This window comes from Camelus ferus, chromosome 15 (genome assembly GCF_009834535.1).
Source record: "Camelus ferus isolate YT-003-E chromosome 15, BCGSAC_Cfer_1.0, whole genome shotgun sequence".
NCBI classification, from domain to species: Eukaryota; Metazoa; Chordata; class Mammalia; order Artiodactyla; family Camelidae; genus Camelus; species Camelus ferus.
Window position 1 is genome coordinate 2,442,970 of NC_045710.1, and position 27,293 is coordinate 2,470,262.

Below are 27,293 nucleotides of genomic sequence, written 5' to 3' on the forward strand. Positions count from 1 at the left end.
TCCATGATAATTTAATTGATGTGAGATCTTTATTACTCACACCTATATGCCCTGGCAAACCTAGGGCCGGGTACACAGTCAGTGCAGGATAAATACTTACTCAATCAACTGTGAGAGACCAGGGGGAGTAAAGGGTCAACAGTCAAATCTCGTTTTATTCACAGCTGGGCCCCTGCATGGGCCCTTGGCAGTGGGCAGGGTAGAAAGCACCTTGAAATTCTTTTGCATAAAGGATTTGTGAGCCTTTTAATTCCAAACAACTGCCGCCTGGGAAAGGAAGAAACACAGGGAAAATTTCTTCATGAGAAAGAATAGAGACATTTTTAATGATGGGACTGTTACCATGTGAGAGGCTGTTTGCTCACTGCCCTTTGAACCTGCTGGCCATAAAATAGCTAAGTCCTGGTGATCCGTTCTAGATGAACTGAATGAGATTTTAAACACTCCTTTTCAAAGTATCATTCCTGTATTCCACTCAGCTTGAAAGGAAATTGTGTTCTTTGCTTTTAGGCTTCAGATACAAATATGCACAAATGTGAACCATCTTTATAATGATTAAAATCCCATTTGTTTTGTCGTTTTGATTTTTCCGGGCTGGAGAGTGCTTGGCAGTGTCTGGTACTGCTGCTGAGCTCCCAGCGGCACGCCCTTGAGTTCCCCCCAAAAGGAACTTTGCTTTAAGTATTTCTAAATAAAATTGAACAGAATATAAATGTTCATAGGAGTTTTTTTTTTAAATTTACCTTTCATCATTTAAATGATTCTGTTTTAATCATTTACTCCTTCACCCGAAAACTTACTTTGCTTTTCGATAATATTGCTGCTTCTGCCTCGTAAACCAGTCACATTCACATAGTACATCCCTTTGCATTTGCCCACTTTTTAAACATAGTTGGATTTTTTCCCCCAATCTGACTTTCCTGTAGAGTATTTCATTTAAATTAATTTTAATATGAAAAGGAATATATATATATAAAACTGAGTCACTATGCTGTACACCAGAAATTAACACAACATTGTAAACCGACTATACTTGGATAAAAAATAAACAAAACTAAGCCAGCAATAATGAAAACATAATTTTAATTACAGGTAAAATTGATTTTTCCTTGTGGACATTGTTTTCCCATTTGGGGCCTAATATAGTGATAACTTGGCTTTCGAAAGTTAGCTTTTGTAAGTGTTACCATCTATATATTTTTTTACCCTGGTAATTCGGAAGCTATAAATCTTTTAGGGATAAATTGGGAGGTTGAGATTTGCAGATACTAACTACTATATACAAAATAGAGAAACAACAAGTTCATACGTATAGTACAGGGAACTCTATTCAGTCAGTATCTTGTAGTAACTTATGGTGAAAAGAATATGAAAATGGATACGTGTATGTTCAGGTATGGCTGAAGCTCAGTTAGATCATACATCCATTTCCTGAAGGAAAACGATGGGCCGAGGTGGGGGTGCTCTGGAATTTTTGTCCTCATATTTTGTAACTAATTCATTGTTTTCACACTTTTTTAACCTCTGGAGTATGTCAGCCTTTGCATTATACTTTATAACTGGCCCCATTCTTTTTGAAAGGCTTTTCCGATGCCCGTAAGTCCTTTGTCTGTGAGTTTGCACACCGTGTTTTACGCACTAGCTGGCTGGGGTGCAAGTGAACAGGCTCATAGGAAAATGACCTGTTTTCTGAGTCCTTTCTAGGGTTACAGTGGTCTGCGGTCAAATCATGTTGTCCAAAACTCTGTACCTGTCACTAACTTGTTTCTGTCACTTAATTCATGAAGTAGGAAGCCAAACCCAGCCTAACGTGGGCCAGTTATTTTTCTTAACAGGTAAAGTTTTTTGGGGGGAGAGGTAATTAGGTTATTTTGTATTTATTCATTTATGTTAATGGGGGTGCTGAGGATCGAACCCAGGACCTAGTGCCTCCTAAGCACACCCTCTACCTCCGAGCTATACCCATCCCCCCGTAGGTAAACTTTTGAATCCATGCTGCTCTTCAGAAATATGCTCAACAAGCGTGCGGGGGGGGGGGGGTCCCGCAGCACCGGCGCCGTCTCCGCTCATTGTGCAGAGGGGCTGCGGGCTTCGTGGAGGGCGCCCTGTGCCCCACGGGCCTCGGGGCTCCAGCGTTTCGTCACCCACGTCTGTGAGCGCTGTGGTCACGGCCAGGACACAGCGCGCACACGCGCACAGTTTCTGTAACACCGAGTAACATTCCCCGGCCGCAGGGCAGTGCCGGTGCCCCGGGTCTCCCTTCAGTTCAGATTCACCTGTCTTGTATCCGGGAGAAAGTCTTTGAAGTTTTTTGCCACACGCTGGTGGAAGTCACTATGTTCTTGGCCATCTGGCCTGACTCCCGAGAAGCGGAAAGTGAGGGGCCCGGCCACACTGCAGAGCCGCGAGGCGGCCCCGGGGCTGTGGTCCCAGCACCCCGGGGAAGGGAAGGACCTCCTGAAGACCCCAAGTAGGGGAGAAGCTCTCCCCACCTTGGCCTCGCCTGTTGACACCTAGTTTTCTCCCTCGTTCCTTCAACGGTTCCCATTGTTTCCCATCATCTTCCGTGTTGAAAGAGGAACGGCTCACATGCTGCCCAGACGTGAAATAAATGTGGAAGCAAAGGGAGCATCACCGGCAGCGGGAGTGGCTTTGGCTCTTACTCATGTGACGTGTAAGTCACGGGAGGGTTGTGAGAAGAGGACTAAAGTGAGGTCACTTGGGTTTCATGAAGATCCCTCTACCTGCTTTTCTGAGAAATGACCCGAGGGAAGCAAGGGCAGAAGGCAGGGGACCCGCAGGGAGGCGTTTCAATTACACAGGGAGGACTGACTGGTGTCTGGGACCAGGATGCGGTGACGGGCCAGGGATCAATGACGAATTATTGGATTACAGATGGATCTTAAAGACAGAGCTAACGAAGCTGCTGATATGTTGGCTGCAAAGTGTGAGATGAAGAGGGAAGGTTGATTCTGAATTTCTGACCTGGGCAACTGTAAGGATAGAAAATCTAAGATGCGAAATTAAAATAGAGGAGGTGAGATCAGAATTGTGGCATCTCCTTTGTTTTTTAACTTTCTAGAGGAGGGGGGAAGGTTGAGGAAGAAGGAACTGAAAAGTATGGAGATAAAGGAGAAGTAACTCTCACCAGCTGAACATCTATAGACAGACCATATGACACATTTTTTCATATAATTCATTAAATCCTCATAAAACACACACGAGCAAGAGATTATTACCCCGAGCTCACAACATGCTCGACTACAGAGATGGTTTCTCAGATGTGACAATTCAACTCGTTCTCTCTTTTGTTTCCTTCCATTTTTGCTGCGTCCTACATGGAGACTGTGTTCTTCCTCTATACATGTTAGTTTAAATTTCCTTCAAAACATCAGAAGAGAATGAGTCTCTAAAATTCCTTTAATCAATGAATCTTTTCATGAGATTCTTTCAGAATGATCACATTTGCATTATTGATTTAAACTGAGTGCATTTTTTTAAGGAAAAGAAATGGGGATGGCTTCAGGGCCAGTGTGGCCGAGAGACACAAGAAGCAATCAATGGGAAAGGTCAGGGGCCTCCGTGTGCCTGCGAGGTCGATGATGCAGGCAGACCGCCGGAGCGGCGTTCGGGGTGGAGAAGTCAAATATTTATTAACACTGAAGTGAAGATGCAGTTGACTACACGGCGGCCGGCTGGGCTCTGGAAACCTCATTCCAATAAAACACAATCGATGCCACCCATCTGCAGTCTTCTGTTTATTAAATTTTTCTCAGGAGGTGGTCAATTTGTCTTCCTGCTTTCCCTCAGCCGTGGCCAAAGCCAGGCTGTTAGTAACTCATCTCTAGCTGTTTATAACAGGTAACCAGAAGGCTGTCTTTTTCTTTTTTTTATAGTCATTTGATGATATAAAATTAACAAATGATCAGTGTAACATACCTTGAAAACTAAAAGCATATAGAGAATTTTTGTCTTATTCACTCATGTTTCCATCATGAAAAGATAACTTGTTATTTTGTTACTATTTTTTCTAGTCTTTAAAAAACTTTTTTCAATTTTATAACTGAATTCGCACTGTGTATACCTTGTTTTTTACTTAATACTGTAACATAACCATCTCCTCTATTTATTACACATGCTTCTATTGCTTTAAATGGTTGCATAAGATTTCGCTGCATAGATATACCATTGTTTTTGATTATTGTACTTTTGGAGACATTTCTGTTATTCTTTCCTCCTTCCCACTGTGAATAAGCTGAGTTGCTACAATTTTCCTGATTTATATTTGCATATAACCTTATACAATTATTTTACTTAAGAATACACAAATGGTTCACTATATTATCTACAAGCTGAAAATTCTAAAATGTGCATTTTTAACCTAGATCTCCCTGAGCTCCAGATCCTCCTGTGTAATTGTCCACACACCACCTCTACTTGGAATCCCCTAGGGACGCCCACTGGGAACCTCAAACAGTATCCAGGTCAGAGCCTCCTATGTTCCCACCTTGTACGTGTCCATCTCTCAGACTTTCCTGTCAGTAAATTGTACCATCATCCATTCATCTCATTGCTCAGTCCAAAATTCTTGGCATCATGCATTTTAACTGACTCCATTAACTCAACAGACATTGAATCACAGAATATTTTTAAGTAGAAAGAATATTAGAATATATTCTAGTTATATGTTATAATTAGAAGCAAATTAGAGCCTATTGAACCCACACATTTTACCAATGAGACAGTAGATGATCTGACAGAGGACACATGACAACGCAGCGTCAGACTCAGGACTCTTCTGTAAGAGAACGTGAGCATTGCTCTCTTCCATGGACTGACACCAAATGAAAATTGTTATTCTGAAGAATAGGAATTCCAATGGGAGTTTAAAGAGAATTTTGTTGAATTCTCAATTTTTCAGGGCTACCAAAGCAGCATAGCAGCATGAAGAATAATAGGAGCTCGTATTTCTTAAACACTTTGTAGCAGATCCAGCTGGTCACGTACCTAACCCCATTTCCTTCGTCTCTCCTTGCGTTCAGGGTTCTGGTCCTGTTCTGGTGTCCACTCCTCTCCATGTGTCTCAGAGCAGGAGGCATCCAGTCCCAACTCAGTGGGAAAAAAATCCGAATTCCTTTGCCAGTTATTGTGTTTTGTTTTTTTTTCTTGGCACATTGAAATTCTTTCTCTTGTTCCTCCCCGTTTACATCTGATTCATCACTAAGTTCTTCTTCTTTTCTTTCAAATACATACCACATCCTTCCACATCTTCTGCCTCTTTTGCAACTTTCAAGTGGATTTCGTCCTTATCTGCCTCCAGGATACTCCTATTGCATTCGTGCTTACCCCTGTAGTGGGAGGGACTCTTTAAACAAGTAAATCATATTCAATTTTTACTTAAGCTTTTCCAACGGCTTCATATGGTGCTAAGAGTAAAATGAAATCCGAAGTCCCTCTGGTGGCCAGTGACATCCTAAATGGCCCCCTCTTCCTCTGACGTTGTCTCAGTCCTCCCTCTTCAGCCACACTGGCCTTCCTTTGTTTTGGCAAAAGATCCAAAGCCAAGGTCTTTGTTTTCGAGGTTCTTTTCTTCCAGTTGTATCTAGTCTTCTTCTAGCATTTAACCCAAATCCACTCAACCTGAAGTCGTCAGCAACAGATGATCCAAGAGCTGCGGCTGGAGTCTCTGGCAGCTAGAGTTCCAGGAAGCAGGACGGATGTGCAGTTAAATTGTTCTGAGCCTGAAAGTCCGCGCAGGTTGGCCTAGGGAAGCACGTGGCCGTCCTCGAGGGCAGGAGAAGAACAAAAACCCAGCCTGAAATGGATGCTCGTGATGGTGGTAAGCAAAGTCGCATGAGCTGGTTCACAGACGAGAAGCTGGTGCCGTTAATTTAAGCAGCATTTTCCAGGAGACACGTGGACGTCCGTGACCTTAGTGAGCTGGGAAGGACGCTGAGCCAGCATGGAGAGCTGATCTCAGTTTGGCCATGGTGATCCTCTGCCTCGCCACCTCCTCTTTGGTCATCTCCTGCTTTGCCATTTTGAAATGTGACTTACTCATCCACATGCTAGATGTATGGGACTGAGTGTTTTGGGATAATTATTACTTCATTTGTGTACTGAGAGACATAAAGTCCAAATTCCTTGTTTTTTTTTTTTTTTTTTTTTTTTTTACAGAGAATCAAATAAGATTATCTGTGTAAAGTACTTACAGTGCCTGATACAAATATATAGTAAGCAACAAATGCTCGTGGTCATCTATTGGCATATTAAATACTAGACGATAAATAAATTAGGGTGTTTGAAACATTACTCTATATCTGCCATCTTGTACATTTTAATTATAAAATATTTTAAACATATAAGGGTACAAAGTGATGTTGCAACGGGCACTTGTTTCAATGCATGTTCTATTGCTTCAGACCATGGTTTAAAGAAATAAGATGGGACAGATGCAGCTGAAAGCCACCTCCGTCCCACCTCCTGCCTCCCTGAGACAGTAAAGGGAAATACAGTGAAGGTCTCTAACATTCATTTCTATCTTTCAGTTTCACAAACGTGCATTTGTAAATAATATGCTAATTGCTGAAAGTTTGAAATTATATACAGATGGCACCATATTTATTTATCTTGGTGCTGCTTGCTTTTTCACTCCACATTGTAAGTTTTTGATTCACCAAAGTGATACATGCTGCTGTGGTGTATTTATTTTAACTATAGCAGAATCTGTGCTTATATGAACGTATTATAATGTATGCATCTATCCCGTAACGGGTAAATTACAGCTGTTGACAGCTTTGCTCTCCAAGTGATGGTAGCAATTTATAAATCCATCTGAAGGTTATGAATATACCTACCAATGTTCTCACATTCTCGCAGTACATTATCTGTTTAATTTTTTTAAACCAATGCCATGGGTAAGAAATGGCATGCCATAGTAATTTAACACTGTTTTTTATTGAAATGTAATTTACACACAGAATATCGTGCAGCATGTAAACCCCCAGAACAATGATTTTTTTCCTCCATGAGTCACAAGTTTGATATAGAAACAGAACATGACCAGGATCCTGAGGTCCCTCTTTGTCACATCTCATTTGTTATTTTTCATTACAATAAGCATTACTGTCATTTCTGTTTTCGCAGGTTAGTTTTAAAACTTGACCAGGTGTTCCCAGGCATCACGTGCTTTATCGTCTCTGCCTTCTTTTTCTCATCATCATGTTGACTTGACCCATGTTACTGCATGTACCAGGGGTCATTTTCATTGTAACACAGAATTCCATCATTTAACCGACTACATTTAACCACATTAACTTTATAGTCAGAGTCTATACCCAGTCTACCGTTAATAAAATATTAGATTTGCTTTCAGTTTTATGGCTATTAGAAACAATTGTTTTATAAGCATTGCTGGACATGAGTTTTGGTATATATGCATGTGTATTCATATTTTCCTCCGGTGTGTATACCTAGGGATAAAATTTTGCCAGAAAGCAGGTTATTTTCATCGTTGTCAATACTTCTAGATTTCCAAAATAATTCCAATCCAATCAATTAATGTGTTTTTCAATTATATACTTTCTACTTCTTGTAATCTATTTTTCCAAACACACTAATCAGTTAAAGTCCCATCTGCAGATTCCTGACTCTGGTTTAGCTGGTTTAGCTGGTTTTCGCCTTCTGATTATGTGGCCCTGCATCTTGGTGTGCTGGTGAGTTTTGATTGAATGCTAGGCATTGTTATAATATTATCTTTCTTCAAAGCTTGTTTACTTTGTCTCTGAGAGAAAATCAAAAGAGAAGCAGATCCCAGTTATCTGCTCAGGGACCAAAATTATCAGAGGTCAGATGTCTGATTTTATTAGGTCTGGCCTCAGCCAGAAGATCGTAATGTCTATCACAGTCCATGGTCCTTGGTGGACACTCAGTTCTGGTTTCTGACTCTCCACTACTAGAAAAGAGCTAAAAGTTCTGTTTTGTGTCTTTGCCTTTTGGTGCCACACACATACCAGTTGCTTTGGATTCTTAATGCCTTGAGTATAGTTGAGGGATTAACAAATGTCTCGAAGGGAAAAGTGAGCATAATTTCACATGCAGCTCTCTTTGTTTCATTTTTTGGGGGACCTTATCCCTTCATGCTTTGACTGCCTTAGTAACTATGTATTAAATTTTTGTCTCTCCATCCCTGTGAAACTACCCCAGTCTGTAAGAACAATTTTCTCTACGTTTCTCAGTTGGCTGTTAATACTCAGGAAATACCTGGAGAGAAATGATGGGACATGTTGAACTGAGCACTGTGTGTTTCTCTTTTCTTTGGGAATCTCCCTGTCCTTACATTTTATACTTCTATCCTGTAAAGTAGTAGTTAGATATATTATTTTTAAATTGAGTTTTAAAATTCTTAAACTTCAGCTAGAAAATTTAATGCATTTATATTTATTGAAATTACTAATATATGTGGATCTTTTCTGTGCTCTCATTTTGTGCTTTTTATTGTCATTTTCTTTGATCAATCTTTTGTATTTTGAATGAATGTGTTATTTCTTTTTGCTTTTCTAATTCTATGTTAAATCATTCTCCTTCATTCCTGTTCTCAGTAAGATTTGAATGCTAGTATCCATCAGAAACCAATTTTCAAGGAGCAGTCCCTGAGTATCCTTGGGTTACCGCATGGCAGCGTGCTCACCAGGGACTCCATGTACTTGCCTCTTTGCTCCTGGCCTGGATCTTAGGTTCATTTCTCATTGCTTCTCTTGAAGATGACAGCTTGATGCTCACCCAGTGGCTCCTTCACAATATATATATGCAAGGCAGCTCTTCATGACCTTGTCTTCTCCTTCTTGGTTTAATTTTTTTTAAATCTATTTTATTTTTTAAATTAAGCTATGCCTAATTACTTGTCTTCTGGTTTCTTGAAGCTGTAGGGCAGACAACACTTGCCACAGTGACATCCTGTCGAGTGGCTGGCCATAAGAACTCCAGCACCACAATCATCTGAAGGGAACTGCCAACAAAGGCAACTAGGCTTGCCATTCTCCTCCACCTTCTAGAGTTCCAGGGCAGCCGGCTTAGCCCTCTGTCTCTTACACTTACTCTTCTTGGGAGTGTGTAAGACTTCTTCCTTTTCTAAGAGTCTCCACAAAACCTCAGCACAAGATAACAGTGGATTCCTTTTGAAAGCTGTAGTCAGAGTGTGTCCATCTTCCAGTGGTTTCCCCCCAAAGATCCATCTTAGCTGGTAATGAGGGATCCCTTCCTTGCCTTTGATCTTGGTCTTTGCATTTTTTCCTGTGCCCTACATTTCAGCCTCAAAAATGATGGTCTTCCCCTAAAGGATTTTACAAAAATGCATCTTGGCAATGGTTTCAGTGCAGATGGTGGGTCGGAAAAACTCCTCCTTGATTTTTAGGATCACAAAGCAAAATTCAGTTTCAATAAGTGAATTCCATAAACAAAATAAATGGCAAACTAAATAACTTGGTGAGGTTATTTGCAACCACGAAAGGTTTGAAGCATGTAGATTCCTTTGATGCATTTATATGCACCAGGAATTCCAGCCAAACATCTGGCCTGAGCTTGAGCCCAACCCTTGATCTGAAGTCCCACACTGCTTTCTCCTTACTGTGAAAACCTACAGTAGAGGTTAGACCTGGTGTCTTGGTGCTACACAGATGCACGTTCAAAATCCTGATGTTGCCAAAGATTGGTCTGTGACTCTGGGAAAATGCTTGAACCTTGGCATGTGAAATTTGCTTTTCTGAAATGGGCAATAATAGTCGGATATTGTGAGGGTTAAATGTGATAAGGGTATTTAACGTGCTGGCTGGTCTGTTGTAAGTCTGTGATGACGATTAACTACTGATTTTTAAGATTTCCCTCAAAGTCTCCTCAAATCCATTTATCATGCTCAGTTATACTTAGTGCTGTCATAAAAGACAAAAAGAATATTTAGAAAGTAAATGTCGTTTTCCTTATTTAAGTAGAACTCAATAGCTTATCATCTTATTCACTTTGTTTTGAAGATATTGAGATTTTTCAATTGATGCTTAAAAAAAATACCATACGGTATACTTATTTCTCACTCGCTTTAATTAAATGCATGTTTGGTGAATATTGTTCTTGAACACTTGTGCTTAAACTTTCTGTAGTTTGTACCATTTATAATAAAACCTCTAGTTTGCTAATGTTAAGAGAAAAACTGCAGAAAGTTTTATAAACTCCAACTTTCCAATTTCATTAAATGTGTTTGGCAAACTGAAGAGGTGGATAATTTACTGTGAAATATTAAAATGCTAAGCATAATGACCTGCACAAGAAGCTGGCTAAATTGCTGGAACAGTAGCTGAGTTAATTAATTCTAGGATACACTGTAAACTCCAAAGAAGGCTTTAGATAGGTAAAGTAACACAGATTAGTTTGCTATGATTAATAAGGTCTTCTGCATATCAAAGGAATCAAGGCTGATTAGATTAGCATTTCTAAGGGTTATCCAAATTTGATACATTTATATAAATCAACATAATAAAACTGGAAAGGAAAAGAATTGGGAATAGGTATAATACAATATAAAGCCAGGATTTGTCATTTTTCTAGTCTCTGCTGCACCTTGAAGGCAGCGCCCTGTACTTCATCATTTTTATTCCAATTACAGAAAACGCTGGCATTTTAGAAGTGTAGGAACAGGGCCATATTTTCTTCGAATGTTATCCTTCTAATGAAAACCCACCCTGAGTGTCCTCAGATGTGTTCACATGCCTGCGGGCGCGTTGCTACGGCATCAAGTGACATCAGTGGAGGCCTGCGTCTACGTTCACTTGTATGACAGTTTGGAATGAGATAAATAAATTATTTAAAAATGGAAGAGAGGAGGCAGAAATCCAGGGGTAACATCTTTCATCACCTGGGACTGCTGATTGCACACTAGTGGTTCTTCAAGGCCCCCCAGCTCCGCAGACGGGACGACCGTGCGGACCCGCGGAGCCGCGGGAGCAACGCTGGGTTGGAGCGCGGCGCCGGGGGGGGGGGGGGGGGGGGGCGGCGCCGGGGGCGGGGCGGCGGCAGCCCCGTCGGTTCACCGGCGGCTTTGCGGGCTCGGCGGCTGCGCGCACGCTGGGCGGCGGGGTTGAGCCGGTGCTGCAGACGTCGCTGCTGACCCCCGAGCCCGAAGCGTTTACTGCTGACGGTCAGCAGCGACGTCCGACTGCCGGCGCTTTAGCCGTCTGGTCGGGCCCCTTCCGCAGGCGGGGTCGGGCTTCCGGGCACGTGCGCTGGATGGCGTGGGCCTGGGGGGGCCCTGCCCCACTCTGCATTGGCCGTGCGGGCCCCCGCGGTGCCTGGTGCCCTGCGGGAGACCCCTGCCCCCGGCGCTGCGCTCCGCAGCGCGCCGGCCCGGCCTCACAGCGCGGTATGACGTGGTGCCTACAGGGTTTCTCCACCCTAGGTCCTCCTTAGGGAAGGAGGCTTGGCATTACTCACAGCTTTGCCTCCCAGAAACAAGAGAAAGGTGAAATTTTGTCTGTCTTCAGGATAAAGCCTGGAAAACAGAAGATGCCCAATAGATTTTAGGTCAAAGAAAAATGGAAGGAAGGAAGGAAGGAAGGAAGGAAGGAAGGAAGGAACCAAAGATTTGAAGTATATGATTGAAATAGTTTATTGACACACACTAGAGAACGTTGTTCTGGGAGGGGAACCAGGCCCGCATCGCCTAAGATGCAGTGCTCAAGTTGGGGTGCACACAATCATACACTGGGGAAAATAATTAAGAAATATGTGTGTGCATGAGACAGAGTACTTACAGAATATATTAATATCTGTTAAAATATAATTCTAATATATGCTAATATATGCACACTTCTGTGGATGTACATGTACATATAGACACACATACCCACACAAACCTCTAAACTTAAAAATGAATATGTAGACAAAGTCGAAGAATTTATCACTATTATTGAATAAACCTCTGGAATACAGAAATAAATCTGACATGTTATCAACATGCTTAGAATAGAAATAAAGCAGGACAGAAAAACAGAGAAAGACAGAAAGAGGTAAAACTGGCCACTGGCATACATTCATTTCATAAGGCACAGTATGAGGTGTGATGCACTCACAGGTGAGAGAAATTAGCAAGAATATGTAGCTATTAAGAATCCAGTGGAAGTGGATTCTCTTTACAGTGATGTTCAAGTTCAGGTCAACAGTCTATAGTAAGTTCAGACATTCAAAACACCTTTCTGTTTGGAAAACATGGAAATTAGAGATGAAATACTAAAAGACCAAAAATAAGCACAAAGATGGAAGATGGAGCCCAAATTAAAGACAAGATAAACTTCTCTGTGAATCGAGCTGAATACATACCAGTCGAACACTATCCAATTAAAAAAAAACCTGCATGGATACATTAAAATCAGATTATGTGCACTTTAAAGAAAAATAAGTAATACTACAGGCTTAGAGGATAGGCTTTCGATAATAATAGGCTTAACTGGGTTAAAAATGTTTATTAAGTGACAGTCTTGGAAACCGGAAATATGGGTATGGTGTGGCTGGATTGCTAAATGGTTACAGAACGTAAAATGTTTGTGCACCTTAAAACTGTCTCAAAATAAATAAATAAAAGGCAACAGAATCGTTGAACGGTTGATAAACCCTCGGTAATGACAGAGCACATGAAATATGCTTTTAATTATTAAACTTTCAGGCAGACAAAAATATTTGTATAGCTGTAGAAGATTTGAAAGACACAATGAATAATTTTAATATGTGTCCCCCCAAATTCCTGTCTGCTAGTGCAAGATTCTACCCAACCCTGTGACTGTAAACACGAGGGGGCCCGCTGCTGTGATCAGCTCATGTATATGGTGGAACCGACCTTCAGAAAGGGCCTGAGTCAGTCTCATGAGCCCTTAAGTCAAGGTGTAAGTTCAGAAACGGGGAGTCAGAGATTCGAAGTAAGAGGAATTTAACACAAGAGAAATTCTTTCTTGCTTGTTTGAATATGGGGAGAGGGGGCATGTAGCAAGGGACATGAGTGTCCCTAGGTGCAGGAAGTGGCCTTTGGTGGCAGCCAGGAACCGCAGTCCTTCAGCCAGAAGGAACTGAATGTGGCCAAGGCTCTGAGTGAGCTGGGAAATGGATTGCTCCCACAGAGCATACAGAAGGGAGCAGAGCCCGGCTGACTTCTTGATTTCAGCCTTCTGAGGCTCTGAGACGGCATCTGCCACACCAGGCCAGGCTGCTGGGCCACTTTGTGTCCCTACGTGTGTCGGGAGGTATTTTGCAGCAATGCAAACGGATAACAGAAATCAGCAGGAATATATTTACCAGAAGCCGTGGGAGAACTTTATTGAGAAAAGTGATAAAACTCAGTGTCATCAAGATAAGGATTTTCAGGGAGTGTTCTAGCTTCATTGTTTTACATGCTGCTGTCCAGTTTTCCCAACACCATTTGCTGAAGAGACTGTCTTTATTCCATCATATATTCTTGCCTCCTTTGTCGAAGATTAGTTGACCAAAAGTTTGTGGGTTCATTTCTGGGCTCTCTATTCTGTTCCATTGGTCCATATGTCTGTTTTTGTACCAATACCATGCTGCCTTGATGACTGTAGCTCTATAGTATTGTCTGAAGTCTGGGAGAGTTATTCCTCCAGCCTCTTTCTTTTTCTTCAGTAATGTTTTAGCAATTCTAGGTCTTTGATGGTTCAATATAAATTGTATTATGATTTGTTCTAGTTCTGTGAAATCCACAAATGACAAATGCTGGAGAGGCTGTGGAGAAAGGGGAACCCTCCTACACTGCTGGTGGGAATGCAGTTTGGTGCAGCCACTGTGGAAAACAGTATGGAGATTCCTCAAAAGACTAGGAATAGACTTACCGTATGACCCATATATGCCTGCTCCTGGGCATATATCCAGAAGGAACCCTACTTCAGGATGACACCTGCACCCCAATGTTCATAGCAGCACTATTTACAATAGCCAAGACATGGAAACAGCCTAAATGTCTATCAACAGATGACTGGATAAAGGAGAGGTGGTATATTTATACAATGGAATACTACTCAGCCATAAAAACCAACAACATAATGTCATTTGCAGCAATATGGATGCTCCTGGAGAGTGTCGTTCTAAGTGAAGTAAGCCAGAAAGAGAAAGAAAAATACCATATGAGATTGCTAATATGTGGAATAAACAAACAAACAGACAAACAAAGCATAAATACAAAACAGAAATAGACTCACAGACATAGAATACAAACTTGTGGTTGCCAAGGGGGTGGAGGGTGGGAAGGGACAGACTGGGATTTCAAAATGTAGAATAGATAAACAAGATTATACTGTATAGCACAGGGAAATATATACAAGATCTTATGGTAGCTCACAGAGAAAAAAAAGGTGGCAATGAATATATATATGTTCATGTATAACTGAAAAGTTGTGCTCTACACTGGAATTTGATACAACATTGTAAAATGATTATAAATCAATACAAAATGTTAAAAAAATAAGGATTTTCACCAAAATTATATATACATTTAGTAGTATTACAATAAAAATATGAACATATTATTTTTTGTTCTTGAAAGTAACATTTTAATATTTATACGGGAGGTCAAAGTATAAAGGCTATCCCAGGTTGATTTTGGAGTGAGAAGGACAGCTTGCTTTAACTCTGTTGATGAGAAGATATATTAATAAGACATGTCTAGAAATTCCAAATCTAGTAATTTAGCATATTAAAAAATCTAAGTGTGCAAATATCCCCAAGCATATATTCCTTAGAGATTTTTAAGACAATTATATAAGACATACGTGTACATAACATGCCCTTTCCTACTGGACTTCTTAAAGAAATTAATAGTATTTTCACATAAAGTATCACCAACTATATTGACTGGGAGTAATATTTTCAGTGTATTTTACATGAAATAAGAGAGTGAAAAATGTGTACATTGGGATTCGGAAGTGGATTTTTTTTGCTAAGATGAGACAATTTTATCTATTTATCAATCTATTTAACAATAAGACATTCCTCCGGGGGAGAGTTCAGGTAGCTTGAGAAAAAAATAATTTATTTAGAGTGGCTTGGAATTAGCAGGGTGTGCGCCTGGATCTGACACTTGCCTTCTGAAGAGCGCACGCATTATTAAATCACAGGCACTTGGTTTGTCAGGATGGGTTGGACATCTGAATTATGGGGTATCAGCTAAGGAAGAACCAACCTGTTTGTATAACAAAGTGGCGAGAGAGCTGAGAAACACCGGGAGAAGGGGCCGGATGCTGACGAGGGAAGGGCGGGGATAGAAACGGAGGCAGCTGTGAGATCTGCGTGGCCGTTGTGCCTAAGGGAGGAAGCGCGTTGTGCCGCACATGCGCATGTTCCCTGCGGGGGCAAGCGGTCTCAGCAGGCTCGCCCGTCCCCCCGGGAGGCCTGCGGCGCACGGGCGGCTCACGTCCAGGCCTTTCCCTGCGGAGCGCTGGTGTCGGAAGAGCCCGAGCGAAGGCGTGTGCCGGGGTGTGTGCGCGGCACAGACGCGGCAGCGGCGGCCCTGACGGCGAGGAGCGGGGGCAGCGCGCGTGCGGGAAGCAGAGGGAGACAGGCAGCCGAGCTCCCTGTGCAACACGCACGACTGTTAAGGGTGCTTGGGTCTGCAGTTTCAGTTTTTTCTTTGCACATTTTTTGTGTCTGATTTTCACTAACAAGCACGTGCTCCTGGTCATAAGGGAGATTATTTTCACTGGGAAGACCTGCGCTCTTTGGTGGGCTGCTTCCTAACTCGTTTAGACTCGAACTGATGCTGATCCGGCCCGGATAATAGGCCAGGCTTTACGTACGTCCTGACTTTACAAATTTGACTTTACTCAGGGGCTCCTCAGGAGCCAGGCCGAGATGTCCTCACCACTGGGCGGGAGCCGAGGGCCCTCCTCAGCCGGTGCGCTGCCCCTCCTGCTGGCGCAGGGGTCAGCTCTGCATCGCGACTTCACCCACGGCGTCCGGCTCCCTCTCCGCCGCGTCCTTAGGAGCGGTGTGCCTGCCAGAGAGCTGGTCCAGCTCGTCCCGGCTGGTGTCTGCGTCTCAGAGGCCTCCGCTGACACGTGCGGTGACGTGGAGAGCACCTGACACAAGTCCGAGCCTCCACACACACCATGGCCGGCGTCCGCTGGGGGTGCCTGTCCAGTCACGACACCTCCTTCAGTAATTCAGCTCCGGCTGAGACTCAGGCCCGAAGCACCGCATACAAGGGCTCAAGTGAGACGCGTCATGTCTGCAGCCAGGAGTGCCTGGAGCTCAGCTTTGTCTCGCTTCTGTTTGTTGCTTTGTTCCATACATGGTGCCCCTAATTAATGCCACGCTGACCCTCCCGGAATCTCAATGTCGGTTAGGATGTGGTTGCCTGCACCTTTGAGTTGCCTCCCCAGGTCTCCCAGTAAACTTCAGAATAAAGCACTGTGACCAAATGTGTTAATAAAACCTCCTACAGGGACCTCTCTAATTTGGTGAACATCTGTCCAAGATTTTTTTAAATGATGTAACAGAAAAACAGACACTTGCTTTTATTTATGCAGCCTTAAGAATGAACGCCAGCCTCAAACAATATTTATCTGTAGAAAATGCTGGGAGAAAGAGTTTAAAATATGAATAACAGCTGTCCTCAGGTGGTATGCTGATTTATAATTTTTAATAATATTGCATACATTTTCTGTACTTGGCATATGGATCGGAGAATATCAGTTATTTAAACAGAACTGTTTAACACAAAGAATTGCTAGCTTGAAATTTCAGAACTGGGACGGCAGGAAGACAGCAGTAAGGCACCACAGAGTAGCAGCTGTGGAAGGAGGTGCCACCCTCAGAGCTCGGGGAACAAAGGAAAGAGGTTGTAATTACTAGAACACAGATCCTCAGGGAGGGCTCTGGGGCGCCGAGAGCAGAGCTCCGAGAGGGAGGAGCTGGGCACTTAGAGTGACAACCTCTGGAGCTCAGAAGAACCCACAGAATGGCAACCCTGACGCCTGGCCGTGGACTTGTTGCCGGCACATCTTCAGAATATGCAGAGGTGGGCAGGATTCATGCCTCGCCCCTCCCCACCCCACGCCGTCCCCTTCTGGTACTTGCTGTTTGCACCAAGGACGGAGCTGGATGGAGCCAAGGGGAGGTGTGGCTGTTGGAGCCCAGGCCCCGGCCACAAAGCAGAGAAGCAGTGGGTCTGAGGCTCAGGGCGGCAATATAACACTTGGCAACCACACGTAAACATGTGCACAAAGAAGCCACACAGAAACTTGATTAAAGGCAAGAGACCTCTGATTCTTGGAGGCAGCCCAAGATCCCTGGCAGAAGCTTCAAGGTTAGTTGGCCACCATCAAGCTACTTGGAATATGCAGACTGTGAAGAGGAATCTCTCCACACAACGCCTGGCTCATGAAGACAACAAAACCGAACAGGCAAGGAACCTTGGCGGAATAGGAAACCTCGCGAAATCACGATGAGATATAAATGTTGAGAGCTGCAGGAGGGAGAGTAGATTTTCGTAACAATTTTCACATTTCCAGGCATCAGTTATTTTCTTTTGTTTTGTTTTGTTTGTTTTTTATCTTGTTATATATATACACATTTTTTTAACATTTTAAATTGAGTTATAGTCAGTTTACAATGTTGTGTCAAATTCCAGCGTAAAGCACAATTTTTCAGTTATACATGAACATACATATTTTCATTGTCACATTCTTTTTTGCTGTGAGCCACCACAAGATCCTGTATATATTTCCCTATGCTGCACAGTACAATCTTGTTTATCTATTCTATTTTTTGAAACCCCAGTCTGTCCCTTCCCACCCGCCGCCCTCTTGGCAACCACAAGTTTGTATTCTATGTCTATGAGTCTGTTTCTGTTTTGTATTTATGTTTTGTTTTGTTTTTTTAGATTCCACATATGAGCGATCTCATATGGTATTTTTCTTTCTCTTTCTGGCTTACTTCACTTAGAATGACATTCTCCAGGGACATCCATGTTGCTGCAAATGGCATCATTTTGTTGGTTTTTATGGCTAAATAGTATTCTGTTGTATCAATATACCACATCTTCTTTATCCAGTCATGTGCCGATGGACATCTAGGCTGTTTCCATGTCTTGGCTATTGTAAATAGTGCTGCTATGAACATTGGGGTGCAGGTGTCATTTTGAAGAAGGGTTCCTTCTGGATATATGCCCAGGAGCGGGATTCCTGGGTCATATGATAAGTCTATTCCTAGTCTTTTGAGGAATCTCCATAATGTTTTCTACAGTGGCTGCACCAAACTGCATTCCCACCAGCAGTATAGGAGGGTTCCCCTTTCTCCACAGCCTCTCCAGCATTTGTCATTTGTGGACTTTTGAATGATGGCCATTCTAACTAGTGTGAGGTGACACCTCATTGTAGTTTTGATCTCCAGAGTATATAAGCAGCTCATATGACTTAATAAGAAAAAAAAAAAAAAACCTAATCCAGAAATGGACAGAAGACCTAAATGGGCAATTCTTCAAGGAAGAAATACAAATGATCAATAGGCACATGAAAAAACGCTCAGTATCACTGATTATCAGAGAAATGCAGATCAGGGATCAGTTATTTTCTATATAAAACAGAAGTAGCTTGGTCATTGAGTAAATATGTTCATGATTTGACCCATGGATCAATGAATAAATACACAAATGAACGTGATCGCAAGCATTGGATTTGAGCGGTTGTATACATCAGGGTCCAGGCAGGAATCAGAATACCCAGGATCATTCAGAATGAATAGACTTTCTACAAATAACAAGTGCTGGAGACGGATGGAGAAAAGGGAGCCCTCCCGCACGGCTGGTGGGAATGTAAACTGGTGCAGCCACTGTGGAGAACAGCTTGGAGGTTCCTTAAAAAACTGAAAATAGACTTGCTGTATGATCTAGCAATCCCACTCCTGGGCATATATCTAGAAAAAAAGTCTAAATTGAAAAGACACCTGCATCCCAATGTTCATAGCAGCACTATTTACAATAGCCAAGACATGGAAGCAACCTAAATGTCCATCGACAGATGACTGGATAAAGAAGTTGTGGTATATTTATACAAAGGAATACTATTCAGCCATAAAAATGATAAAATAATGTCATTTGCAGGAACATGGATGGACCTAAAGATGATCATACTAAGTAAGTAAGAAAGAGAAAGACAAATATCATATGACATCACTCATATGTGGAATCTAAGGTATGGTACAAATGAACTTAATTACAAAACAGAACCTGACTCACAGATACAGTAAAGAAACTTATGGTTACCGAAGGGAAAAGGGGTGGAGAAAAGATAAATTAAGAGTTTGGGATTAGCAGACACACATTACTGTATATAAAATAGATAAACAACAGGGTCCTACTGTACAGCACAAGGAACTATATTCAATACCCTTAATAACCCATAATGAAAAAGAATGTGTATATATGTGCACATGTGGCTGAATCACTTTGCTGTACACCAGAAACTAACACAACATTGTAAGTCAACTGTACTTCAATGAAAATATTCAGAAAATGAGACAAAATGAATAGACGTTCTGAAGGGACCACAGAGCCACACAGGGTTAGGGGCTCAAACAAAGGAGGAAATGTGGGGTCAGAGAGCCAGCCACTGCAGGACAGAAGACATGGGGAAGACACTGCATCACCTGCACCCAAAGAGGAGGTGCCCCTGGAGAGCTCGCGCTGTGGGCCAGCAGGGACCGTCGGACCCACAGCCGCGCAGCCAGGGGTGGCAGGAAGGGAGCCCAGCAAGCTGTCCTCCAGCCTGGTGTGTTCCGCCAGTCCTCCCCGCCATGTGTGACCTGGCCGTGGCTGTTTACCAAGGCGGCCCCCGGGCAGTTCAAGGCAGTAGCCTTTCTGCACAAGGATCAAGTCCAGCATGAATGGGAAATTAACTTAGAGCAGTTACAGTCAGCCAAACGGCCCGAACAGTTTCTAGCCAGTCTGGGCAGTGGCCTGAGTGTGAATGAGAAGACGGCTCCGCACAGGTGTGCCCGGCACACAGCACAAGGGCTGGTGTGAGGCCGAACGTTTGTACACTCTCCTGCCAACAGCAAGGATCTGCTGGAATTTCTAGTAAAACTTTTATGTGTATATATATGTATATATACACACATACATATTTTTAAAGAGAAATGTCTTATTGCACTAGCTAGCACAAAATTATTTATTCATTGGTATTGGATTGCAACGTGCCTAATGTACATTTTACACATTGCCCATGAAAACAAACCACCACCTCCCACGGCGCGGGGGGGAGGGTGTCCTAAAATAGGATCTTTGGTGAAGCTGCCAACATCGAGTTGTTTAACTGCCAGACAATAAACAGGATGCACTGCGGCAAATACAAGCAAAAAAAAAAAAAAAGAAAAAAAAGAAAAAAAAGTTCGAAACAAGGTTAATGCGAGTATTTTCCTTGCACCTTACTGAATATTATTTTTAAAATGTTTTTGAGAGATACTACAGTTAGATAACTCCAGTTTGAGAGGCTCCTTTTAATTTTTAATTTTTTTTATTGAAATCTTATTGATTCACAATGTTGTGTTAGTTTCTGGTGTGCAGCATGGTGAGTTAGTGGTACATATATATGCATGTTCCTTTTTATATTCTTTTTCATTATAGGCTGTTACAAGGTACTGAGTGTAGTTCCCTGTGCTGCACAGAAGGAGAAGCTGTTTTTAAGATACATTTGTATTTAGCAGTTGCAACTGTGGGAGTGAAAGGTAATTTATTAACTATTTCCAAATCTCTGTCTTCTGGGAACAGGTGAAGACGGCAGTTTCCTTGTGCTTTACTTTGGCCAATAAAATGGGAGCGGTAGTGCCGCGTGCGTTCTCAGCGGGGCGCGGACAGCCACGGCAGAGTGCAGCCCCCCTCTCCCGCCGGCTCCGCCTGCCTCAGTTGTCCAGACTGGCCGCTGCAGCCGCTCAGATCTTAAGTGAGAATAATGCCGTTCAGGGCCCCCAGTGACTCCGAGTGGACCTGTTGTTTTAAGCGACTGTGATCTGAATTTACTTAATAAGGCATAACTGAGCCTGTGCTGTCTGACACAGCAAGTGTTCAAAACAAAGGCAATTTATACTCAGAACATCTGGAATCCACTAAGGGTGCACTTGGAAATAATGCTGGACCTTAAGCCCAGCTCCCCATGACAGTGGCTTCGTGATTTGAGAAAACTGCTTTCACCTCCAGTCCCTCCCTTTGCTACACAACACTTTACAGAATAAAAAGCCGAGGGAAGAAGCAGTGTTTGCTCATAAAGGAGGCCCCCGTGTCTGCGGAGCCGTGCTGGCACGCGGGGGCGGGGCGCACACACGGCCATCCACACCGACTCAACCCGCGGCTCCATCGCCCAGCAGCTGCCAACCGGCAGATGCTGGACCTGGTGAACATTAGATGCCAGGGGCCAGGAGAAAGCTTGTGAGTCCTTGTAATGCACATACCATGTGAAACCTTTAAACCTGGCTTGGAGACAGTGAAATTTCCCTCGGTAAACTCTGATGAGAAAGAGGAAGAAAAATAGAGCAAGCGACACATTCTTCTGAAAGAAGGAACCTAAGAGATGAAAACTATTTACTGACATGTTTTCATTCTACTCCTTTGAACAGAGCTCCCAGGTTCCACCTGGAGCCGGCGACCCAGCCAGACACCGTCATCTTCCAGCCCGGGACCAGGTCCGGCCGTCCGATGACGCATCGGTCCGTCGGTTGCCAGTGGAACCACGTATACGACACCGGACTTACATCGGTAAAGGCACGAACACGGAGGCCCATGAGCCTGTCCACAGTCCTGCTGGTTTAAATGCAGAATAAAGAGGCCAAACACGATGGGAGTTAAGCTGGCATGTCTGGCCGAGATCCAGGCCCAGAGCAAGAAAAACTCCCATGTAGCTTGTGTCCATGTCATTTAAAGTCCTTCTCTTTTTCTTAAATTGCTGCTTAGCTTGTGCTTGTATTAGACTAAGTACAAAAACACTGTAAGAGGACCAGTTCAGGCCTGTCTATGCTGGGCCGCTGTTGACTTTATTATCGTCGTTATTACTGTTATTACTGAAGAACCCCATGGCTCTCCCTCGCACTGATCTGTCTGCTTTACGTGTGGCCTCGCGGTCTGTGCGCTCTGGGGCTATTTATCCCACTTCTCTCCGCGTCAGTGTTCTCATTTGTGAGATAAACGTAATAATAGTTGCGATCTCTTAGGGCTGTAGTGAGGATTTAAAAAGTTAATTTGTGCAGAGCGCTATATCCAGCACCTAGTAATTGCTGACTATCATTTCTGATAGTTATTTATTTCTGCATATTTTTCATTCCCCAATTCCATTTCCTCTGCTCCCACAGGCAATCTTTCTAATGTGTTAATACATATCCTTTTGTTCATACCTATTCTTGCAAAGCCTGCATTGTTGGTTTATCTGCATTATTTTTAATTTATGTGTCACGTTACTGAGTACGTCTGACCTGCTCTCCTGAGCTGCTGCGGAGGGCGCCATGGGGCACCCCCACCACGTACCCCCCAACCCCCGCCAGTTCAGGTGCAAGACTGGCCCTGGTTCTTCACCACCACAAACAACAGTGTGATGGACATCTTTGAAAAAGCCCGTTTTGGATCTGCTTGAGAATTCAGTTAGTTGCACATAGAACCGTGAAAAGTTCTGCTCCGTATCAGGCTGCGCTTACTTGTAACTTGATCAAGTATTGCAAGGTTTCTTGTCAGAATGGCTCCACAAATGTGTATTCCCACCAGCGCATGACTGCTCCCATGTCCCCTGTGCTGTAAACGCTCTGCGTCACCCAGCTCTTGAGCCACGGGCACTCGCGCCTGCTTCCGCTGCAGGTGGGGAAGCGCGGAAGAACGCCACTGCCAAGCAAGCGGTGAGGACGAGCCAGGTCACCTACAAAATCCCAGGAGCTTTTTGCACCCTTCAGAGAACTGAGGTCACAGAGCAGCCGAAGGCACTGCGTTCCCAGGACTGGCAAGATTTCTGCGAAGAGCCTGGATGCGGGACTGTGTTTCCCCTACTGGGCGACGGGGGAAGAGGTGACCACCAGAGCAGGGCTGTGGGGAGAGCTGTGGGTCAGCTGGTTATTCATTCACTGTCTCTCGCGGCCTAAGTTAGCCGTCAGCCCCTCCTCCGTGAGAACGGAGTGGGCCCTGCACACGTGTCCGCGTGTCCTCTGCCTGCTGTCACAATACGAAGCTGCACCAGCAGAGGGTGATGCAGGGACGTTAAACAGAGGACGTGCCGTCTTGCAGGTCTCCCGGAGCAGCCTGCCCAGTTCTTCCCTGAGGCCCGGGCGCCTTTCCAGGGTCCAGGTGGGGCAGCACAGTGGTCTAAGTTTCAAGCCCCTCTGTCTCTCTATGGATGGCTTCTCCAGGGACCCAGGATAAGGAAAATGTAAACATTTTGTGTATGTTGGAAAAATTCAATCAAAAAGAAAAAAACCCCCTAAAATCGCAAATATGTGTATCATCACGCAAAGAACATAGTGTATCGAGTAAATTTTGACACTGTGCCTGGATTGTACACTCGAGGGAAATACTCTGGAGAAGAAGAGGAGAAGGAGGAAGAGAGGAGGAGGGGAAGAAATACGTAGCTTCATGCAGTGAGTTTCTTGTTGGTAGTAATATTGCTCTTTTTTTGGTATATATATTTATTTTTTTTTATTGAAGTAGAGTCAGTTTACAATGCTGTGTCCATTTCTGGTGCACAGCACAGCACTTCAGTCACACATGGACATGCGCATGTTCATTTTCATAGTCTTTTTCACCGTAAGTTACTACAAAATATTGGATATAGTTCCCTATGCTGTGCAGTATGAACTTGCCGATCTCTTTTATATACAGTAGTTAGTATCTGCAAATCTCAAACTCCCAATTTACCCCTTCCCACCCCCTTCCCCCTTGGTAACAATACGTTTCTTTGTGCGTCTGTTTCTGTTCTGTAAACATGGCTCTTAAAATGTCAAAGTTATTCTACCTATTATAGGATGAGGTACATAAATAAATACAGTCGTGGTTTGTGAACTGTGACTCTTTGGTGTCAGAGACAATAGATGCAAGTACGTATGTGGGGAACGGGCTGATGTCAGACTTGAGTTGGAAAAGGCAGCGTCAGGTCCTGAGTTCTCCTGGTTTCCTCGCTCTAACTACTCAACAGCGGCAGCTCTGAAGCAGTGAGCGAGTGTCCAGGTCTTAGGTTCTAAATACCTTTCCCCACAAAGGATCTAAGGCTCTTCAGAGAAGTGACCGACTCTGGCCCCCGGACGGGGAACATACAGACTGCCTTTGAGATGCCTTCTTAAGTGCCAGTAAGCCTGGGAGTCTTAAATATGAAGGAGGTTATGCCAAGAGTGTATAAGAACCATTTTTAAGAGACTCCCATTGCAAATTTAGTGGGAAATTTGAACATCAAAAATTTTTAGTACAGGATTTTTCCATTCACAAGTAAAAAAAAAAAAAATCCAAGAATTTGATGTGAAACTCAAAAATGAAAAGCAAAACTGACAAAAAGGAAATAAACCATACGTTCGTCTCACGCCAGAATGCCGTTAAAAAACTTAAGTCACAACCGATCGGAAGTAACTGATTCAGGCAAGAATCAGCAATGTTGGGAAAGACACTTCAATGCTGTTAAAGTGCTTCCCCACAGATTACTTGGTGCTGCAAAAAGCAAGATGCCTTTCCGATGGAGACACAGTGATGGGTGGGCATCGCTAGTGGAGGGGCGTCCTGACAGGTGCGTCTCTCGATGTGGTGCGGCAGGGGGTGCTCAGATCACCTCTCAAAGGTTCTTGATCGATGTGTTTAGCTTGCATCTACTCAGACTTCAAGACCAAGTTTTTCAAGGCAAACTTCTTCTGTAAAGGGAGAGAGAGTCAGTATTTCGGTCTTCGTGGGTCATATGTTTTCTGCTACAACTCCCAGCTTTGTTGTAATGCAAAGGCAGCCACAGACAACATCTGAGTCACTGGGTGTGACTGTGTTTCAACAAAGCTTTGTTCACAAAAGAGGTTGTGGACAGACCTGGCGTGTGGCCACGGTGCACTGCGCCCGGTCACAGACTGACCTTCCAGTTCAAAGGCACCACAGGAGACTGAGGAACAAGTAAGGACGTGAGGAGGAGACAGGCACAGAACGCTGGAGAACGGCACGTTCTAGAAGGTCACGCACCGCATTTAAGTAACACGGCGAGCTGCAGACCGAGCACGCGAGAGCCCTGTCCCGTAACAGCAGAGCCTGAGGATAACGGCAGCCGCGTCCAGGGCACGGACCCGAACTGGATTTCAGTCAGAAAAGGAAGAAAAAGAGAAAGAAAAAGCCCGAAGAGGTGTAAGAGGCTTTTCCATCACAGGCCGGGCGTTTTGTGACACTGAGGAGTTCTGTCATTAGTGTTGTCGCTGCTCTTGTCATCAGGAGACTTGAAGTGGCAAGCGTTTAGGTGAGAACATGTCCTTATTCTCAGAAAGAATGTATCAAGTTTTATAGGAGTAGAGGGTCGTAACGTCTTATACTTACTTTGAACAAATTTGGGGGGAAATAGATGTGAAAGAACATGTACCTTTGGCTAAACGCAAACCACTTCTGATGTATGTTGAGAGTCTAACTGTATGGTGCTCGTTTTCTTTCTACTTCTCTGTATGTTTTAAATTTTTCAAAATAAAAATCTTAGGAAAAACATACACAAGGAGAAGAAAAAATCCTCTTTATTCTATTATCGCAGAGCCTTCTTTAGCTCTTTCCTCCGAGAAAGCCCAGCATTTCCTGCAGCAAATACGGTTCGGGCTGATTGCCCCAGCGTTTCCGTTTTCCAAGGCGCTCGCAGCCGTGGTCCTTATCCCCAGGTCCCACCGGGGAGAGGTTCCTTACTAACAAAATATATTCAGAAGCCTACAGAAGCCGAAGACATGAAAATCCATATCCTCTTAACATACCACATTATAAAGGAAACGTGTGAATGTTTTTATTTGGGAGGGAAAGAAGAAGGGATTAAATACTTGGAAGCCAGGCGGAAGTGTCAGGCATAGCAGAGAAAGCCAGTCAGAAATTAAGCGCTTGCTTTTCCTAATCACCAAAATATGCTGCTGGAAATCTTTGAACCTCAGCCTGAACCCCAGCTACTTCATGAAAGCTCTCTAATTCTCTCATGACCCCTTAAAGATGGGGCAGCGTCTCTGCCCCGCCAATTTAAATTTCGCACAGAGAAGCAGAGGATGGATTTTTTTTTGCTTGTCAGTGCTAATCCAGCATGGAATTCTAGAGATAGGCGGGCGCTGTCGTTTAGTGGACTAGGGACGCCTTCTAGGAAGGATCCCGCAGAGGGGGAGGGCAAGGAGTACGGCTTAGCTGCCTGCTCCATACGAGATGCGCTGAAGACGAGTCTGCGCCTGTCATCCGGCCCCGGTGCGCTGGGCGTCTCTGGCCCTCTTCTCTCCGTGGCCAGCCTCTGCTCTTCTGTCCTTTCCAGGCAGAGCCCACGTCCCTGGACTAGAATCCAGCTCCAGACAGACCCCTGAGTGGGGCTTCCTCAAGGCTCCTTCCCTGCCCATTTTATAGCAACCAGTACTTGTCAGAGCAGAAAAGACAGGGGACAAGCGATGCGGTGGGGGTGGGGCCAGCACGGACAGGAGCTCTGTCCTCGCTCTCCAGGTTAGCCTGCCAGGTCGCTCCTCTGTCCTGGCTGCAGTGTCTCACCTACAAAATGGGAAGGCTCCTCTTGGGGAAGAAGGAGAGCACACCCTGTCTTCTGTGCTGCGCCCCTCGTGTCCGCAGTGCAGACGGCTCGGGAGGCCAGGGACGGTGCATGGACTGCGGGCACGGTGCTGGCGTCTCCTCAGTGACTTACGACACCAGGTGGGGCGACTGCTCAAGTTCTGGGAGCCACAGCGATTTTATCCTGCCCTGCCCAGATCCAAAAAATTGCACGATTACCCACTGAACTGCAAGATCCTGAGGGTTGGTTAGTTTGTACACATCTTTGTGCTATGAGTGTGTGCAGAGAATCATGTCAGAAAAACAAAAGGTGAGTTCATTGTGTCATTCTCCCTTTTCAGAGAGAGAGAGAGAGACAGCATAGCAAAGATGAACTAGTCCTGGGCAGGGGGTGGGAGGGGACAGACTGGGATTTCAAAATGTAGAATAGATAAACAAGATTGTACTGCATAGCACAGGGAAATATATACAAGATCCTATGGTAGCTCACGGAGAAAAAAATGTGACAATGAATTTATATATGTTTATGTATAACTGAAAA

The 27,293-nt window shown here is 43.9% G+C and overlaps 1 long non-coding RNA gene across 1 annotated transcript; it reads right to left on the reverse strand.

Moving 5' to 3' along the window:
• Nucleotides 1–1,252: 1,252 nt before the first annotated feature.
• LOC116668835 lies at nucleotides 1,253–19,519 on the reverse strand. The gene is made up of 3 exons (XR_004326029.1): nucleotides 19,489–19,519; nucleotides 4,115–4,117; nucleotides 1,253–1,406 (listed from the first exon to the last, which is right to left on the reverse strand). It is a non-coding gene; the product is annotated as an uncharacterized LOC116668835 (long non-coding RNA).
• Nucleotides 19,520–27,293: the final 7,774 nt, after the last annotated feature.